The 21,052-nt window shown below is 42.4% G+C and overlaps 1 pseudogene; it reads right to left on the bottom strand.

The window, feature by feature from the left end:
* Nucleotides 1-11,881: 11,881 nt before the first annotated feature.
* LOC114210403 (coiled-coil domain-containing protein 160-like) lies at nucleotides 11,882-16,869 on the bottom strand (annotated as a pseudogene).
* Nucleotides 16,870-21,052: the final 4,183 nt, after the last annotated feature.

Here is a 21,052-nt window from a genome sequence, read left to right as displayed (position 1 = left end):
TTCTACCACGAAGCCCAGACGGGCCTTGGTGACGTATGGGAAAACCACTGCCATCTGCATCACGTCTCTGGGGGCCTCTCGTTGCCCACGTCACGGACACCCCCTCTAGCTTGTATCTGTCACATTGTAAGAGTAAGAAGACGACATCACAAAGGGAAAGATTTTAGCTCCATTGTGGATGAAAGAAAGTCTACCTTACCACTCCCTCCCTAAACAAGCCTAATGAAAAACCTATAAAGCTTTCCTGTCACCAGGAGGCTTGATCCACCTGTTTATTCAGGCTTTTCCTGAAGCTGGGATGACTACTGACATGGTTGGGTGTGATGGAAGGGCCTCATGGGTGACGTCTGGGCCACTGTGTTTTAAGACAATATCCCTTAGCTCAGAGCTGTGGAGAGGAAGGAATGTTTTCATCTCAAAGCTTTGTGCAGCTTTATGAGAAAAGGAAGTCGGAAATCTTCTGACTCCCAAACCATTCTGCAGGCACAGGACCGAAGGCGGCATTGTTTCCTCTGCTCCCTCCTGCCCACCTCTCCCCCTCAGTACGGCCCCAATTTACTTATAAGCAAAACCCGGAAGAAATTCTTTCCCACCACTTCCCTCTACATTGTTACCAGGACACTTTCCAGAAAGAACTCGAGGGCCAGCTCTGAGAATTCCAGGGCAACATGCTTTACAGGGCCTTGTGACCTGTAGTGGAAGAAATTTTGGGCCTTGTGCCCATAGGTTGATGGTAAAAAAGGTTAACTATTATTGCAAACGGGGTGGGGGGCCCCGTCAATAAACAAGAGGAAGTAAGATTTGTGACAACTTTTTTGGCTTGATTCAATGGGGAGATCTCTCCTGGGAAATTGTATCCTCACGTGGGGCTTGCCCTAACTCCGCAGCCCCAGCGTTGCCCTCTCCTCCCCCATGCCCCTTTCCCACCGGTGCCTTTCCTTCAGGGATGACTGGCCCAGTGTGGTCCAGCAAACTCATACCCCAGTGGTCTCTTCTGGGCAAAAGTAGTCAGTTAGAAATGTTTCTTTGTGAAATGTGATCTGAGTTCTGAGGTCCTTAGGCTTGGCGCAGGGAGCAAGGTTGGTGGGGAGGGATCCAGTACCTGGCGAGCCCCTTCCTGCCCTGCTGCAGGCCTTCCACTGGGCCCTTAGGCAGGCTGACTTAATCTGTCCTCCCTGCCATCCTGTGAAGGAGGAGTTATTATCATCTTTTCTAGATGAGGAGACACAGTCTCAGAGAAGTTAAGTTTATTTGTTCCCTGCTGCTCTTTGACGGATTTGAGGGAGTTAACAAAAGCACTTCCAAGTCAAAAGGAAAACAATGAAGACTTGATGCAGAGAGGTGGAATGAAGGCAACGCATGGAAGGAATAATAAGCCACCCAGAAACGCACACCACACAAGTAGAGTGGTTAGAAGTGGCCATAAATTTAGCTCAGGGTTTCCTAGAAGCCAAGACAGAAGGAATAACAATTTATAGTTAGAAAAGTTAAACAACTTACGTAATCGGTAGAGGAGCCAGGATTTGAACCTAGTTTTGTCAGATGCTAAAGTTCATTCATTCATTCGTTCATTTATAGGATGGGACTTGTGCTGTGGTCTTGAATGGTGGCTAAGGCCCAAGTCTACAACAAGAAGCTAAGCAACAAGTCGTGAAGATTTGGGCCAGACACTCCATGCCAGGCTTAACAAGAAGCTGCAGGATGGGGCCTGCCAGAGCCCACCCCCTTCCCACCAGCACCTCCCCAGGCTCTGCCCTCCCACCAGCCCCTCTCCAGGCCAGGCCAGGCCAGGAGGAGGCCTGGGAGAGTGGTCTTCCTAGCACTCAGGCCATATGTGTGGGAGCGCTCAGGAGTTGCTGGTGCCAGTGAGAGTGTGGGATTGTGGGGCAGTGTCCCTGGGAAGAAGAGGAGCATCTCCCAGCCGGTCTTGTTCTCCACAGCACTTGCAGGGTAGTAAAAGGATCCTTACAGCTTTAATTCTTCGTTCCTTCTTAAATGAGGTACTTGGGCAGGTAAAAACAAGAGCTACAAAACAAAAAACCTTTAATTTAGAGACTTTAAGCTTAAAGTTGCTGACATCTGCTGTATCCTCATTTTTGCCGTCTATAAAATGGGCACAGGACTTGCCACCTCCTCCCCCACCAAGATTTTGTGAGGCTTCCCTGAGACCAGCACAGGATGCGTCTCAGGCCTGGCTCACACAGGACACTCAAAACATGGTGTGGAATCTGTTTCCTGTGATCTTTCTTCCATAATTTCCCTCACCTCCTTTCTCTGAGTCTGTTCTGTCCTGAGGAAACCCTAGGATAATCCTGTTCCTGTGGATTAGAGCCGTCTCTCTTTGGGCTATTGATTATAGAATCTTCAGGTGAATTGTAAAAACAGAGATTTCTTGAGCCCATTCAAGGCGCTTCTCACGCAATAGCCTAGTGTGACGGTAGGAATCAGAAGCTTTAAAAGCTCCCCAGGTGATTCTGATTCATCGCCAGGTGTGAGCACTCCCTGTCTCAGGCTCTCCTTGAAAATTCTGATTGTTATTGCCTTTCGTATAGTTTGGGGAGCCACCTGCTCTTTGTTCAAATATCACTTCTTTGTTTCTACAAAATGTATGAAGTTCCCATGAGGTTCTCACCTTTGCCTGAAAGGCAAAGTTACCTCAAAAGATGGGTGCAGAGAGCCCTGACTCAGTGCTAACACTCCGTCTCAGACTGGTTTATCAGATTAGCCCCTCTCAGCCTCACAGGTCTTTGAGGAATGGGACTGGCATAGAGTCCTTCTGATGAGCAATAGGATGAGGAGGTTCCAAGCCTGGGAATCCTGTTTAGGAGACCAGAACGTGGTCCTGAGAAGCCAGGGGACAGCCAACGAAACGTGGTACATTGAGGAAGGAAAAGGGAATGGAGCAGGAACACCGTCACCCCTCACTTAATAAATATTTATATCATTCATTTTTTAAAACTTTTTATTTTGATATAATTTCAGGCTTACAAAAGAAGTTGACAAAATAGTACAAAGATTCCCTACACCCTTCACTCAGCACCTTCAAATATTAACCTCTTAAAAACTATAGTCAAATGATCAAAACCAGGACATTAACACTGATATGATACTATTATTGCTACAGATTAATTCTGTAGAATTATATTCAAATTCAGTTTCAAATTAAATCATTCAGATTTCTCTGACTGTCCCATGGCTGCCCTTTCTCTGGTCTAGGATCCGGTCCAGGATCCCATAGCATAGTTAGTTGTATTTCCTTAGCCTCCTTGAACATAAAACAGTTCCTCAGTCTGTCTATCTTTCATGACTGAGGCTTTTGAAGAGTGCAAAAAAAAAAAAAAAAAGTTGTTTTGTAGAATGTCCACCAGTTTGGTTATGTCTGGTCTGGTGTTTCCTCATGATTAAATTCGGGTTATTAATTTTGGCAAGAATACCACAAGAGATGATGTTGTTCCTTTCTCAGGGCATGATAGGAGGTAGTATGAGATTTTTTTACCCCCAGAAAAGCATGTTAGAAGAAAATACACCTATTTTAGCAGTTAACAATCTATTTTAGCAATGACAAAGAAGAGATGAAGCTCCATCTTAAACTGGAGCTGTATGGGACGCTGCTCTGCTATCCTGCACCATCTCTTAAGCTGAGGGCTCATCATCTTTCCAGACACTTCCTTCCTCCAGCTTGTTCACCTCTTGTGTGAGGCCTTCTCTTAGGGAGGCAAAATACTTTGAGAAACATTTGTACAATCTCCTATGAAAATAGGCCCGAAAGTAATAAAGATGTAGCTACTGCCTTTAGTTAAGCATAGTTTCCTTTGGGAAGAAAATTGGATGTAATAAAAAGAATTGAAAAAACTAATGATGTCATGTATGGTGATTAACATAACAAAATAAAAAAAAGTTAAAAAAATAAAAAGAATTGAATGTAGTTGGAGAAACAGAGATATTTATGCTTGTATGTGTGCAAGATTTGCCAGTAAGGAAAAAACTAAACAAACGGCAGAAAATATAATTGTTGGTACAAAATTAGCTCATGTTCCGAGGGGGTAGGAGAGAAATATTTCAAAATACTATAGGGAGAGAAGAAGCTAAGTGGAAGTGTGAGTGCAGGAACGAGAGCCAGGATATTTTTTTGCCTCTCTGGCACAGTTAGAGGTCATATAATTATAGGGTGACCTTTGCTAGAGTGGCAATAACCAGAATGTGCTTGTGTTACAAGGATACATATATATTTTAAAAGGTTTATTTATTTATTTGAGAGAGCGAGCATGAGTGGGGGATGGGGGAGAGGGAGTCTCCAGCAGTCTCCATACCCAGCATGGAGCCCCACATGGGGTTTGATCACATGACTTTGGTTGAGATCATGACCTGAGCTGAAACCAAGAGTCAGATGCTTACCTGACTGAGCCACCCAAGTGCTCCTTCATGGATATATTTTTGCCTTGCTTGGGTCCTTTTGGAATAAATTAAGAGCTTTAACAGAGGTGAAGTATTAACATCAAGGTTGAACTTCAGTTTAGTACTTGTTTGTCCATTTGGTGATGCTGACCTAAGGGCAGAGGAAAAGTACCCAGAGAATAGGCCTTTATTCTTACACAGTAATGTCAGTGACCTTATTTTTAGAGAAAATTATATTTGCTCAAATTAAGAGAATAAAGTAGAAGAGAAAAGGGTAAAATATACAGAAAAAGGGAGGTAAAACATTTCTGGATCAAACACTTGTAGCATTTGGCATCTTTTTAAGATCTTTTATCCAGATACTCACATCAGAGGTATGCTATCTTTTGAAGGTGAGATATTGCACGTGTTGGTTTGTGTCCTGTTACTTTTTTAGTCTCTTTCTCTGCTTAAAATTATTAAATGCTTATTGTAAAAAAAGGTGCAAACACTTCCGGATATGTGAGGCAGGATGTGAAAGTCTCTCCAGTGAACACCATTTTAATAGTTTGGTGTACGTTCTCTCTGATTTTCTCTATACTGTCCTGGAACTTAATCTTTTCACTTAAAGTATCTTGGACTTGGTAACTTTCTAATGGATGTTGGTGGGGCCACGTGACCTTTTTGGTATTCAAAGTTTCTTTTCTTTGGATTATGGGGTCAAAAATGTTCATTGATCACCTGTCTTGTAAATATTTCTCTCATTTCCCATCTTGTTCAGTATTTTGGGGACATCTGTCTCCACTGACTATCCCAACCTTCTTCAAAATTCTCCTGCTTTGGGGCACCTGGGTGGCTCAGTTGGTTGAATGTCTGGCTTCAGCTCAGGTCATGATCCCGGGGTCCTGGGATGGAGCCCCTCTGTTGGGCTCCCTGCTCAGCAGGGAGTCTGCTTCTCCCTCTGCCTCTGCCCCTCCCCCTGCTCATGCTCTCTCTCTTTCTCTCAAATAAATAAAATTAAAAAAAATTCTCCTTCGAAGAACTGCCCTCCCTCTTGCCACCTACCCAGCCATCTCTCCTCCATTCTGCACACATTGTCTTTGAACCAAAAAGTCCTTCCCTTTTCCTGATCTCTCATCCAGTGTCCCCCTCTGGCTGCTCAGCTTGCTTCTCACATTCTCTTTGCCCTCATTCTGTTTAGATCTTTCTTCCCTCCTCTGAGTCTTCAAGAAGGATGGCTGCGCACCTCCTACAGTTCCAGCTCTTACATTGATCCCTAATGAGGAATCTGTTTGTATAGTTTCCAAGGGCTCTCGTAACAAAGCACCACAAACTAGGCAGTTTAAAACCAAGGAGGTTCCTTGTTAACTATTCTGGGGTCCAGAAGTCTGAAATCAAATGTCAGCAAGCTCATGCTTTCTCTGAAGGCTCCAGGGGAGAAATCCTTCCTCGCTTCTTCTGGCTTTTGGTGCTTGCTGGCAGTCCTTGGTGTTTCTTGGTTTGTACCCGCATCACTCCTATTTCTGCCTCTGTCTTCACATGGTCTTCACCTCTTTACGTGTTGTGTCCAGAGTTCCGTCTTTTTGTCAGGACACCAGACATTGGATGAGGGCCCACCTTAACCTCGTGTGACCTCACCTTAACTTGATAAATATATCTGCAAAGACCATATTCCCATATACGGGAAGGGAGGGAAAATGGAATGGAAAGAAATCAGAGAGACAAACCGTGAGAGACTCTTAAATCTGGGAAACAAAGTGAGGGTTGCTTTAGGTGAGGGGGGGTGGGAGGATGGGGTGACTGGGTGATGGGCATTAAGGAGGGCACATGGTGTGATGAGCACTGGGTGTTATATGCAACTGATGACTTACTGAACGCTACATCTGAAACTAAAGATGTACTATACGTTGGCTAATTGAATTTAAGTTAAAAGGAAAAGACTGCATTTCCAAATAAGGTCCCATACTGAGGTTCCAGGTGAACGTGAATTTTGGAGGGACACTACTGAGCTTAGTACACTGCTCTAGATCCATATTATTACTTCTCTTTTAGACATTTCCTTGTGGATGTTCCACTGGAGTCTCCAACTAAACATCAAAAAATGAGGTCATTATCTTACCGGTCCTCTGAGGAACGCTGGCAAGAAGTAGCTAAACAAATTCAAAGTTATCAAGAAAGACTCTTTGAAATTTAAATTTTACATGCAATTTTGAAGTAAATGTACATTGTGTTTTGAGGATGTGTTTCTGCTAGTATGAAGCTATCACAACCTGTAAGACATTTGAATAATATAATCTCATGCTCTTTAGTTTGTATTTTCCTGTATATTTCATCTTATATGTGCATAAATATGTGTGTGTGTGTATGGTATGATGCATTAATATAGTAGATCAGGTATATACTTTATAAGTAAATACATGCATATACCTGTATTAGGGTGTGTGCTCAGAGAGTTTTTCAGTGAATGGAGTGTGTGATCAAGAGTTTGGAGAACAGTGGTCTTCAGAGTCAGGTTCCTTTTCCTTAGCACTGCATACAAGACCTTCACTTTACAGCCCCTACCTTGTTTGTTTGTTTTTGAAGATTTTATTTTTTTAGAGCAGTTTTAGGTTCACAGCAAAACTGAGAAGTAACAGATTTCTTCCCTACTCTGCCTCCACACATGCATAGTATCCCCTTACCAACATCCCCCACCAGAGTGGTACATTTGTTACAACTGATGAAACTACACTGACACATCCTAATCACCCAACGTCCGTAGTTTACCTTAGAGTTCACACTTGGTGGTGTACACTCTGTGGGTTGGGACAAGTGTCTAATGGTGTGTATCCACGATTTTGGTGGTACAGAGTCAGCTCACTGCTTTAAAATCCTCTGTGCTTCACTTAGTCATCCCTCACTCCTGCCAAGTCCTGGCAGCCACTGCTCTTTTTACTGTCGCCATAGTTTTGCTTTTTCCAAAACGTCACAGAGTCAGAATCATATGAGCTATAGCCTTCAACCTTCATTTCAGCCTTATCTCCTGTATCCTGTATCCCTCTATGCCAGCGCAGCCTCTGCCCTGTGCATCCATTACACACTTCATTCCTTGGCTCTGGCTGTCTTCCCCATTGTCAGTGCCTCTCCTCGTGGTCCACTCTCCTCTTCTGCAGCCCTTCTCTTCTCTCCAGGGTGGGGTTGATCCTCTCTCCTCCCTGAGTCTGTCTTGACTTTCAGGCACTCTGTCATTCCCTCCTGTGCTCTCACTCTGTGGTTTCTCACACCGCTGTTCAGCTTCTCTGCTAGGGTAGGTGTTGTTGGGTGCGTGTGTGTGTGTGTGTGTGTGTGTGTGTGTGTGTGTGTGTGTGTGTGTGTGTCTTGACCCCACGCTAGCTGGGAAGCTCCTTGAGGATGCAGCCAGTCCTCACTCTTGGTCACCCTCATCTCCCCTTCTCTATTTCAACTAGACACTTAATATTTGTTCGATACATTTTTGCAGAATTGACTTGTTATTTAAAAGTTCTCAAGTTAGGGCGCCTGGGTGCCTCAGTCATTAAGTGTCTGCCTTCGGCTCAGCTCATGATCCCAGGGTCCTGGGATCGAGCCCCACATCAGGCTCCTGGCTAAGTGGGGAGCCTGCTTCTCCTTCCCCCTCTGCCTCTCTCCCTGCTCATGCTCTCTCTCTCTCTCTCTCTATCCGTGTCTCAAATGAATAAATAAAATCTTTAAAAAAAATAAAAGTTCTCAAGTTATTGACATTTTGTATTTGAGCACAGTCTACATTTCCTATACAAAGAATGAAAATCATTAGTAAATGAGGGCATGCTAAAATCCTGCAATCCCTCTCTTTCTCCCCAGAACTGTTAGTGGGTAAGTTTTCACAGTGATTGAACATGGCAGAAGAGCAGAGGGCACAATCTCAGATGGGACAATGAAATAAAAATGGAGTGTTTTCCATTCTGATTCTTTTGTTACAAAAACCAGGTTTTGCGAACAGTGTTTCCCCGTTTGCCAATAGCACTGGTCACTTCCTTAACTAGAAAATAATTTTCTTTTCTTTTTTTCAGTTCTCTAAGACATATAGGTTTCATCTCTTTTTAGCTTGCTTTTTTTTGGCAAAAGAAACTTTTTAAAAAAAAATTGGGTATGTATAAGTTGCAAATGTTAAATGCAAAAGGAATGAGCTTTTGTAGTCACTAGAACCTTTCAGAACCATGTCTGAGATGGCTAGTGAGGTGAGCAGTGTGTGACCACTGGTTATATGGCTTTCTTTTTTGTCTGCTTCAGTAGTTCTAAGGGCTGTCTAGAATGACATTTCTTATTTATACTTGACTTGCACATAAGAACCAGACAAAAAGGTAATTTTCAGCCATATCAATAGTCAAGCAAGTGTCAGAACACGCATGTGTATCATGTAAAAATAATAAAATGATAATACTCAGTTTTGGCTAAGTGGTGGAGCCAATTATGCTTTCATCTCCTGTTGGCAGGAATTTGGAATGGTATAATGTTTCTGGAAAGCAATTTGGAAAAATGGATCAAAGCCTCATAAAATGTGTGTATCCTTTGATCTAACAATTCCATTCTTAGCAGTGTGTTCTAAAGATATCATTACAGTTTTGGACAAAGATTTAATACAGATATGTTCATTGCAGCATTGTTTATAATAGTGATAAAAATTTAGAAATGACCTGCATGTCCAATAGGAGGAAATTGGTAAAACAAAGTATGGCTTTCCCGTGTGATAAAATACTTAGAGGCTAGTACGAATTGCATTGTAGATGAATTTTTAAGATACGACATATTGCTAAGTGAATTAAGCAGGCTATAAACAGTATGTTCAGTTTGATTATAATTTGTTATAAAAAAAATGTGTGTGACTTTGATTTTCCAGCTTCCTCTAGCCTCAAGAGGCTACCCCTGCCTTTAATATTCATATCCTGTGGCTCAAGCCCCCATTCAGCTTGACTGCGAGAGGTTCTTTCTTCTAGAAGATTCCCCTGCTCTTTCTCTCATCACCTTCTCTGGCATTTCGCCCCTTTGCAGGTCACCTATTGCTCTCTTGAAGCCATCTTCTCTGGGTTAATTATCTTTCTCCTTATGAAGCTTTGCAGAATCATGGACAACAATTGGTTTCCTGTAATGCCCCAAACACAGGTCATACTAAGCTGTGATACTCAGTACAATTTTCCCGAATGCTTAGGTATAATATATGGGAATGGCAAAGCAAAAAGGGAAAGCTTAAAATTGGATGTTTAAAATTGGTATGTTTGCTCCCAGAAAACTTATACCTGAGTCAGTCTCACCCATGTATCCATGTGTCTGCCCTCCACTGGTTGTGTTTCTCCTTTTTCTCCTACTGGTAACCATTTTGCAAGGACCATCTTTTACTCCTCTCTCAAGAGTGTTCTTAAGTTTATGTCCCCTTCCAGGAATTTTTGCCACCAGTCCCTCTAAGACTCTGGAGAGGGGAAAACTGTTTTCCTAAAAGGAAACATAATGTGTACAAATTAATTCCACCCACACTGAGGATAATAACATTTACATTATTATGCTTAGTGATTTAACTTAGTGTCTGAAGCCTCCCCATTTCAGAATGGGCTCTTATAAACTGCGTGACCAAAAGGCCACCAAAGAGACCCTTCTCCCTGTTCCCCATACTTCCCAAACTAAAGGGACAATTTGGCTCAAAAAGAAATACCAGCTGTCCTTCTGGAATGTAAACATTTCTTATAGTAATAAAAGGAAACATTGTACTTCTGCCTTTGCTTTTTAGCAGTAGTGCTTAAAAAAAAGAGTTCAATTTCTACTAGAATATATAGATATTTAGAATATATATATGGGTGTAGAAAAACCCTCGAGGCGATATACCCTAAAATATAAACAATAATGATCTTTAGGTGAAGAATAGTTATCTATTGCTGTGTAACAGATTACCCTAAAACTTAGCTTAAAACAATAAACACTTAATATCTCACATTTCTTTGGGTCAGGAATCCAGATGCAGCTTAATTGGGTATTCTCTGGTTCAGCGTCCCTCATGAGGCTATGGTCCAGGTGATAGGAGGGCCTTGGTCATCTCAAGGCCCAATTGGAGAAGGATGTGCAAGAGAGGGAGAAAGAGAAAGAGAGAAGTCATAGTCTTTTGGTAGCCAAATGTGTCAGGGGTCCCCAAAACCCACCCCCAGGTCTGATGATTCTCTAGGAGGGCTCACAGGGCTCAGCACATAGTCATATTCTATATAGTCATAGCATACGGACTATGATTTATTACAGTGAAAGGATGCACAGCAAAATCAGCAAAGGGAAAAGTGCATGAGGTGAAGTCTGGAGGAAACCAGGTATGAGCTTCCAAGAGTCCTCTCCCAGTGGAGTCATCAGGGCACACTGAATTCCCCCAGCAGTGAGTTGTGACAACATGTGTGAAGTGTTGTTTACCAGGGATGCTCATTAACAATTCAGTGCCCAGGGATTTGAGTAGGAGCTGGTCATATAGGTACCCTCTGCCCAGTATGTATCAAAATTCCTGACTCCCAGAGGGAAGACTGGTACTCAGCTTAAGCCATATTGTTTGCCCAAACAGTTTAGGTACAGTGAGCCCTTCTTATCAGGGAATGGTGGGAAAACTCTTGAAATCCAAGTTCCCAGACACCAGCCAAGGGACAACCTTATAAGCAGGGCTTTCTAAGGTAACAGTCTCAGGCCTGCTGTGCTCTTTTTTGCACACCTAATCTCAGAAGTGATATCCATGACTTTTCTATATTCTGTTCACTAGATGTGAGTCACTAGGTCTAGTCCACAGGCAAATGGAAGGGATTTCACAAGGACATGACTATCCAGAGGAAGGATCACTGGGGGTCATCTTAGAGACTCCTCACTATAGGGGGTGACTTTGCTTTTCCTTTTTGTATTTTCTATTTTCTCTCTAAGGACATGTGCTATTATTTTTTTTTATGTAGTATTTTTATAATAAGAAAAAGCTATTTGAAAAATGTGATTATATATATGTATATATATTAATTATATATATATATATATATATAGCAGCGTGTACTGCTGGTGGAAGAAAGAGTGTATTTCTTGGTGGAACAAAACTGGATTTTCTTTTTTTTTGTGCTTATACACACAAACAAGATTTTTATTGTTAACATCAATGAACACAGATGGAAGAATATTCATGTGCCAAGGACATATTGCTCACAAGATCACAAAATGGCTGTTGATTTGTATTCATAAATGATTTGGTGAATCACTACATGTTTTTGAGTGAAACAGATATATATAAAGAAGAGATTTCTGAAGCTTCATTTCCATTTGGACTCTTGTGATATCGTCCCGAGAAGGAGAAAACAGAAGCTTTGAAGTTAATGCTTACATACTTTTATGGATAGCCTGATTCCACCCAAATGAACACCTACTTCCCATTGCCCACATTTTAAGCAGCACACAAAGAAAGCATGAGAAACATTGATTTGGCTCCATGATTTGCCTCATGAAAAGCTTTTTCTTTTTTTAATTTTTTTGAGTTTTAAAAAAAATCCTCCGTCAAGCTGTCCAGGGTGCTTGATGACGTCACCGAAGCAAAGTGTTTCCTAAGCAACCCCAGGGCCCTGTTATTTCTTGCTTGCAGGGTCTTCTCGGCTCTCAGCTCATTCTTGATGGCGTCCAGCTCCCCGCGGATCTTTTCCATCTCTAGCTCATAATACAGTTTCATCTCTTCCTTCAGGAGTGCGTTTCTGATCTCTGTCTGACGCTTGAGTTTCCTAACGGCCTCTTTTAAATCTCAGTTCTCTAGGCTCAGCCTGTGGATGAGTTCTTTGGCTTGCTGGAGCTCTTCGGTTACGTTCTGGACGTTTGTCACTTTCTCGGATAGGTCATTTCTTTTTTTTTTTTTAATTTTTTATTGTTATGTTAATCACCATATATTACATAATTTGTTTTGGTGTACTGTTCCATGATTCATTGTTTGTTCATAACACCCAGTGCTCCATGCAGAACGTGCCCTCCTCAATACCCATCACCAGGCTAACCCATCCCCCCACCCTCCTCCCCTCCAGAAACCTCAGTTTGTTTTTCAGAGTCCATCATCTCTCCTGGTTCGTCTCCCCCTCTGACTTACTCCCCTTCATTCTTCCTCTCCTGCTATCTTCTTCTTTTTCTTTTTTCTTAAAATATGTTGCATTATTTGTTTCAGAAGTACAGATCTGTGATTCAACAGTCTTACACAATTCACAGCGCTCACCGTAGCACATATCTTCCCCAATGTCCATCACCCAGCCACCCCATCCCTCCCACCCCCGACCACTCCAGCAACCCTCATTTTGTTCCTGAGATTAAGAATTCCTCATATCAGTGAGGTCATATGATACATGTCTTTCTCTGATTGACTTATTTCACTCAGCATAACAGCCTCCAGTTCCATCCACATCGTTGCAAATGGCAAGATCTCATTCCTTTTGATGGCTGCATAATATTCCATTGTATATATATACCACATCTTCTTTATCCATTCATCTGTCGATGGACATCTTGGCTCTTTCCACAGTTTGGCTATTGTGGACATTGCTGCTATAAACATCGAGGTGCACGTACCCCTTCGGGTCCCTACATTTGTATCTTTGGGGTAAATACCCAGTAGCGCAATTGCTGGATCGAACGGTAGCTCTAATTTCAACTGTTTGAGGAACCTCCATACTGTTTTCCAGAGGGGTTGCACCAGCTTGCATTCCCACCAACAGTGTAGGAGGGGTCCCCTTTCTCCACATCCCCGCCAACATCTGTCGTTCCCTGACTTGTTAATTTTAGCCATTCTGACTGGTGTGAGGTGGTATCTCTTTGAGGTTTTGATTTGGATTTCCCTGATGCCGAGTGATGTTGAGCACTTTTTCATGTGCCTGTTGGCCATTTGGATGTCTTCTTTGGAAAAATGTCTGTTCATGTCTTCTGCCCATTTCTTGATTGGATTATTTGTTCTTTGGGTGTTGAGTTTGATAAGTTCTTTATAGATTTTGGATACGAGCCCTTTATCTGATATGTCGTTTGTAAATATCTTCTCCCATTCTGTCGGTTGCCTTTTGGTTTTGTGGACTGTTTCTTTTGCTGTGCAAAAGCTTTTTATCTTGATGAAATCCCAATAGTTCATTTTTGCCCTGGCTTCCTGTGCCTTTGGTGATGTTTCTAGGAAGAAGTTGCTGCAGCTGAGGTCGAAGAGGTTGCTACCTGTGTTCTCCTTTAGGATTTGGATGGACTCCTGTCTCACGTTTAGGTCTTTCAACCATTTGGAGTCTATTTTTGTGTGTGGTGTAAGGAAATGGTCCAGTTTCATTCTTCTGCATGTGGCTGTCCAATTTTCCCAACACCATTTGTTGAAGAGACTGTCTTTTTTCCACTGGACATTCTTTCCTGCTTTGTCAAAGATGAGTTGACCATAGAGTTGAGGGTCCATTTCTGGGCTCTCGATTCTGTTCCATTGATCTATGTGTCTGTTTTTGTGCCAGTACCATACTGTCTTGATGATGACAGCTTTGTAATAGAGCTGGAAGTCCGGAATTGTGATGCCGCCAGCTTTGCTTTTCTTTTTCAAGATTCCTCTGGCTATTCGGGGTCTCTTCTGGTTCCATACAAATTTTAGGATTATTTGTTCCATTTCTTTGAAAAAAGTGGATGGTATTTTGATGGGGATTGCATTGAATGTGTAGATTGCTCTAGGTAGCATTGACATCTTCACAATGTTGGTTCTTCCAATCCATGAGCATGGAACGTTTTTCCATTTCTTTGTGTCTTCTTCAATTTCTTTCCTGAGTATTTTATAGTTTTCTGAGTACAGATCCTTTGCCTCTTTGGTTAAATTTATTCCTAGGTATCTTATGGTTTTGGGTGCAATTGTGAATGGGATCGACTCCTTGATTTGTCTCTCTTCTGTCTTGTTGTTGGTGTATAGGAATGCCACTGATTTCTGTGCATTGATTTTATAGCCTGCTACTTGACTGAATTCCTGTATGAGTTCTAGCAGTTTTGGGGTGGAGTCTTTTGGGTTTTCCACATAAAGTATCATATCATCTGCAAAGAGTGAGAGTTTGACTTCCTCTTTGCCGATTTGGATGCCTTTGATTTCTTTTTGTTGTCTGATTGCTGTGGCTAGGACTTCTAATACTATGTTGAATAGCAGTGGTGAGAGTGGACATCCCTGCCGCGTTCCTGACCTTAGGGGAAAAGCTGTCAGCTTTTCCCCATTGAGAATGATATTCGCTGTAGGTTTTTCGTAAATGGCTTTTATGATATTGAGGTATGTACCCTCTATCCCTATACTCTGAAGAGTTTTGATCAAGAAAGGATGCTGTACTTTGTCAAATGCTTTTTCTGCATCTATTGAGAGGATCATATGATTCTTGTTCTTTCTTTTGTTAATGTATTGTATCACGTTGATTGATTTGCGGATGTTGAACCAGCCTTGCGGCCCAGGGATAAATCCCACTTGGTCGTGGTGAATAATCCTTTTAATGTACTGTTGGATCCTATTGGCTAGTATTTTGGTGAGAATTTTTGCATCCATGTTCATCAAGGATATTGGTCTGTAATTCTCCTTTTTGATGGGATCTTTGTCTGGTTTTGGGATCAAGGTAATGGTGGCCTCATAAAATGAATTTGGAAGTTTTCCTTCCATTTCTATTTTTTGGAACAGTTTCAGGAGAATAGGTATTAATTCTTCTTTAAATGTCTGATAGAATTCCCCTGGGAAGCCATCTGGCCCTGGGCTTTTATTTCTTGGGAGATTTTTGATGACTGCTTCAATTTCCTTAGTGGTTATAGGTCTGTTCAGGTTTTCTATTTCTTCCTGGTTCAGTTTTGGTAGTTGATACATCTCTAGGAATGCACCCATTTCTTCCAGGTTATCTAATTTGCTGGCCTAGAGTTGCTCATAATATGTTCTTATAATTGTTTGTATTTCTTTGGTGTTGGTTGTGATCTCTCCTCTTTCATTCATGATTTTGTTGATATGGGTCATTTCTCTTTTCTTTTTGATCAGTCTGGCCAGGGGTTTATCAATCTTGTTAATTCTTTCAAAGAACCAGCTCCTAGTTTCGTTGATCTGTTCTACTGTTCTTTTGGTTTCTATTTCATTGATTTCTGCTCTGATCTTTATTATGTCTCTTCTCCTGCTGGGTTTAGGCTTTATTTGCTGTTCTTTCTTCAGCTCCTTTAGGTGTAGGGTTAGATTGTGTATTTGAGACCTTTCTTGTTTCTTGAGAAAGGCTTGTATTGCTATATACTTTCCTCTCAGGACTGCCTTTGCTGTATCCCAAAGATTTTGGACAGTTGTGTTTTCATTTTCATTGGTTTCCATGAATTTTTTTAATTCTTCTTTAATTTCCTGGTTGACCCATTCATTCTTTAGTAGGATGCTCTTTAGCCTCCATGTATTTGAGTTCTTTCCGACTTTCCTCTTGTGATTGAGTTCTAGTTTCAAAGCATTGTGGTCTGAAAATATGCAGGGAATGATCCCAATCTTTTGGTACCGGTTGAGACCTGATTTGTGACCTAGGATGTGATCAATTCTGGAGAATGTTCCATGGGCACTAGAGAAGAATGTGTATTCCGTTGCTTTGGGATGGAATGTTCTGAATATGTCTGTGAAGTCCATTTGGTCCAGTGTGTCATTTAAAGTCTTTATTTCCTTGTTGATCTTTTGCTTAGATGATCTGTCCATTTCAGTCAGGGGGGTGTTAAAGTCCCCCACTATTATTGTATTGTTGTCAATGTGTTTCTTTGCTTTTGTTATTAATTGCCTTATATAATTGGCTGCTCCCATGTTCGGGGCATAGATATTTACAATTGTTAGATCTTCTTGTTGGATAGACCCTTTAAGTAGGATATAGTGTCCTTTCGGATAGGTCATTTCTTAAAGCTTGAAGCTCCCTGTCTTTCTTCGAAGTTTCTCCCCCTGTTTCCTGAAACTTGAGGGGTTTTGCGGAGACTTCTTTTTTGGAGTTCAAAAGTTCTTTTTCAGCATTTTCAAATTCCTCTTCTATTTTCCTGCATTTCATGTTAAGTTTTTCCAGTTCTTCATTCAAAAGATTCAGGCGAAGTTTTGGAGACATTCCATCGGTAAATTTCTTCTTTATGTCTGGTCGTGGTAGGATTGGTAATTCCTTTGTACTCCAGGTAGAATGGTCTTCTGTGCTGTTAAAGCTTTCTTCGGTCACTACATCCAAATTAGATGAGTCACAGGAGACAATTTGTGTCTGCTTCGTTTTTTGAAATGTTTATCTTTCTCTCTTTTAAATTTGGTTCTTATTCTTTCTCATTTAGTTGAGGAATAAATTCTTTCCTCTTAAATTTATTTTCTTCTTGAAACTTTCTACTAGACAAATTATAAATTCCTTCTATTCTACTGGCCTTATCTAAAGTCATTTGTTCAGAAGAAGATTCAGGTTGAGAAGCCTCATCTAGAACATCCTGTGCACTGAAGAAAGGAGCAAACATATTCTCCTTCCAGTGTTTTCTTCTAGCATCCATTTCTCCAGGTACGTCCTCCAATTCACTCTCCAACGTCCAAGGTCTTCTGTTGGATGCCGTTGTTCTCCTTCTCCAGTTTGAACTGGAGACGTGGGTGGGGTCCAGCGGGCCCTGGCCCCTCTTCCCCGAAGCCTGCCACCACCGGTGGGTGGCAGTCCTGGGCTCGGTGCTGGCCACCGCGACCTGGCCTGGCCGGCGCGGCCAAAACTGGATTTTCTATAGGCACCATCCCTACTCAGAGGTGTGGATTCTTATGGCCTAATAAATCTTGTTTGATGTTTGAGATGGTGAGGTTACCTGGGAGGAAAGTGTTTCTAGTTATATTTATAAGAATAAATGTAGGATTGGAAAAAAAGTTCAGTGTTTTAGAAACAGCAACAGTAGCGGCAGGAGAGCCAAAGCAGACAGTGATTCCTGAAGTGGCAGGATGTGGAGGCTAGGGGAAGCCTCACCAGGCTCCAGGAAGCTTCAGACCAAGGCAGATACTATGCCTCGAAATATCTGGCGCAAGAAACTCTGCAGGTCATTGATCAATGTGGAAAGTGTGAGGGCAGGGTGAAGAGGGCCTGCAGGGGTTAGAGCTGGGCACTGCCCCACTTGGCTGGGGGTGATGGCATCCCCCCAGCTGCTCTAATGAGAAGAGATGAGGGGAAGGGAACTTCTTTGCTCTTCTGAGCTCTGGATTTCAGGGAGGAAGGGAGCCTGGCCTGGGGGAAGGTGGAGTATCACAGAGTGAGAGTTGCTGTCTACTGGTCCGCTCGCTACCCATGGTGGAAAAGATGCTCAGTAACCTGACGAGGGCGGTCACACGGGGATCCAGTGTTACCGCTGCTGTCAGGCATCCGGAACCCCACAGGGCATTAGGACAGCACCTGGGACACAAATAGGCATTTAGTGAGAGAGAGGGAGAGATGTACAAATGTGTTCTGGAGGCGACTCAGGGGCCTCCTCCAGCATCTGCAATCCCCCAAATCTGCTCTTTTTCACACGTTTATTATGATATTCTAATATGATATTATAATTATTATTTTGGTATGATTCTCCCCCCCATAATGTAAGCTCTATGAGGGCAGGGATTGTCTCTGTTTTGTGTCTGGCATATAAGAAGCACTCAATAAATGTAGTAGAATTGAATTTAAAAAACACATTGATGCCAGAACCTCTTTTTTTTTTTTTTACCTCCCTTCTATTGCCTAGTGGTATTTAAATAAAAACTGCATATATTTGCCTTTCAGTTTAGTGGATTTCATCTGCTGAACTCCATGAACTTTAAAGAAGATCTGCCAATAATATACTAAGTGAAAGAAGCCAGACACAAAAGGCCACACATTGTATGATTCCATTTATGTGAAATGTCCAGGATAGGCCAATCCATAGAGACAGAAAGTAGACTAGTGGTTTCCAGGGGCTGCAGGGAGGAGGGAACAGGGAATGAGTGCTAAGGGGTGTGGGATTTCTTTTTGAGGGTGATAAGAATCAGATAGTGGTTATAGTTGTACAACTTTGTGAATATACTAAAACCCACAAAATTGTACATTTTAAAAGTGGTATGGGAATTATGTCTCAACAAAACTGTTATTCTAAAAATACAGATTTGTCATTAATTTCTCATGAGGCAGGGGTGGCTGTTTGTTTTATTGCAGTTCCACAGATAAATGAAAGGAGGCTTTTTAGCAGTGTGGTGTGATACAAATGGTGTGGATTTTAGAGTCAGACACACCCAGATTTGTATCTGGCTCCTTACCACGGTGTAACCTTAGGCAAGTTAGCGTTCAGACCTCATTTCCCTTCTTGGAAAAATGGGTATACTAATACCTGAGACATAGGACTGTGTGAAGGTCAACTGCATTAACCCATGAAAAACGCCCAGCCCTGGGCTTGACAGTCTGACAATGAGCTTAGTCCCTTTCCTTTCTCCTACTACTGAGGAAGACCTGCATGGTGCCCAGGTGAGTGGCAGAGCAAGTAATTAGAATCTGATTACTGAGGTAGGATACATTTTGTCGTACCCAAAATGATAATCTGCCTCTTGAAGCCCATTTGTCTACAGTGGTTCAGCATTGTTGTGTGCATTATTCGCTGTGGAAAGTCACTGTCCCTTGGTCTCTTTTCTCATCCAATTCCGAACAAAAGTTCTACCAATATCACTGAGCATATGGGTCTTGTCACTGCTCTGGAGGTTGGGACCGTCCCTGTCCTTTTTGAGAAGGAAAGAGGTAGGCCGACAACTCATTCCACTGATTCTTGTTTGCTGGGTGGTTCTGCAGCATTTCCCCATCACACAGTGGTATGTTGGTAGTGTTAACAGTCAGTTCTCTGGGACATAAAAGTGTCCTGATGTGCAGTGTGTGGCAGTTTCCATGGTGGAAATCCTTTCTCTGGGGCTCACTTCAGCCTACCAAGGTGATATCACTGAATGTGGAATTGGGAACAGATGCACCTGATCAGTCCACTCAGGTTGGGGCCATGGGCTCCAGCATATCACTGCCATTATGGGGTAATTACACCACCATGGCTCAGCAGAGCTTCAAGGCAACTTATTGACATGACCACTTAGGAAGGAAGGGGTTTCCTCACACGGATTTTCACAGCATGACACCTCTCTTGTGCTTGCCTTCCGCCTCCTGAGCACTCAGCACAGAAGGCACAAAGCTGTGAGCTTGGAGGTGAAGTTAGGACTCTGCACAGGCACTTCCTGGAGAGGGGGGTAGGGGTCTTTAAGAGTCCAAGCTAAGTCTGTTTGGAAGATGTATTTTTTGACCATATGTGAGGTCGTATTGGAGTCAGCACATTCAGACCACTCAGAAAGCCTCATACACTGTCTCTTGTAACCTGCTGGAATTGAGTGCATGCATATTTGACAAGGTCAGAGTCACACAACTAATGTCTAAGGATTATTGGATGCATGTTAAGGAGAGAGGCAAAGGTGTCTGGCAGGTGGGCAGGCTTACAAACAGAAGCGATGCAAACCAAACTGAGGAAACCCCCACTCCTCCAGGGGGCTGACCCATCTCCTATGGGTAGCAGGTTACAGATATAATATATCTCTGGAAACAAAGCAATATTGATGAAGGTGATTATGGAAATAATCTTTAATTCTGGGGCTGTTTAGAGTTTGCAGGATGCTGTGTATTGGTGTGGGGAGTATGGTTTTGTTTTTTTGTTTTGTTTTGCCATGAGAGTAATGGCTGGGCTCAAATTCTTCTAATCGAGGACAGTGGGTTAGTTAGAGCAACCTAGCTGCTATAGCAAACTCCAGGGATTTCATACAAACATCTTATTTCTTAGGACTTTCTTCTGGTTGGCTGGTGGGGTGGCTCTACCTTACCTAGGCTTCCAGGGATCCAGATTGAAAGAGGCTCTGTTATCTTCAGTGCATGGCTCCCAGCATTTCCCTGCTATCAATAGCCAGCCAGTGAATGGGAGAAGGACCAAAAAATAGAGAAAACATGTTTGTTTTTGAACCACATCCATTCCACTTACATTCCTTGATCGTCCCCCTTTTGCATGAGGAATAATTTCTGGAACTAGGTGAGCATTTATTAAAGACCCTCTGCCTTTATGGAAAGATCTTCAATTTTTTAGATCAGTGAGTAAGCCCTGGCCGGGCTGCTACTTCCCAAGAACAACTGTGTACTATGAGGGGAGCAAAAGCTTTGGTGTGCAGCAAGCCGTGTTTGCCAGAGACAGGCATGCTTCTGTGGTCAGAATGGTGCTGACCAAGAGTGTCCTTCGGTTAAGAGAATCTTTACTCACAGATCGGGTGTGTTAGCATTTTTGTCTCATATGTTTCCTTTTGAGAGGAAACTTAAATTTAGTCAAGAAAGCATGGTAGTTTATTAAGCCAAGAATTGCATTTGGTCTGTGTTCCCCCAGTGGGACAGTTCTGGAAGGTGTGGCCTTTCAGCCCTGGGGGAGCCATTAACTGAAGGCCCCCTATCCTTTCTGCCTTAGAAACTTCTCTGCTTCTTAGATCCCTAGGCTCTTGTTAAATCTACTAATTTACTAATTCACTGCCCTGGGGATTTTAATTGAAGCCAGCATGAATAACAGTTAAGGTCTCATGGCAACTATTGGGGCAAATAAAGTAACCCCTTCCAACCACCAAAGCTACTTACTAAGGATTCAAACCTTATCTATTTCTTCTCATGCCCAGAGATTTCTGGGAGATTTATTTCTCCAG

This window comes from Eumetopias jubatus, unplaced genomic scaffold (assembly GCF_037043125.1).
Source record: "Eumetopias jubatus isolate StellerSeaLion01/CBP00866 unplaced genomic scaffold, mEumJub1_p1.0 scaffold_7, whole genome shotgun sequence".
In the NCBI taxonomy this organism is placed as follows: domain Eukaryota; kingdom Metazoa; phylum Chordata; class Mammalia; order Carnivora; family Otariidae; genus Eumetopias; species Eumetopias jubatus.
The sequence above is the reverse complement of the archived record's forward strand: the minus strand, read 5'-3'. Positions and strand labels throughout refer to the sequence as shown.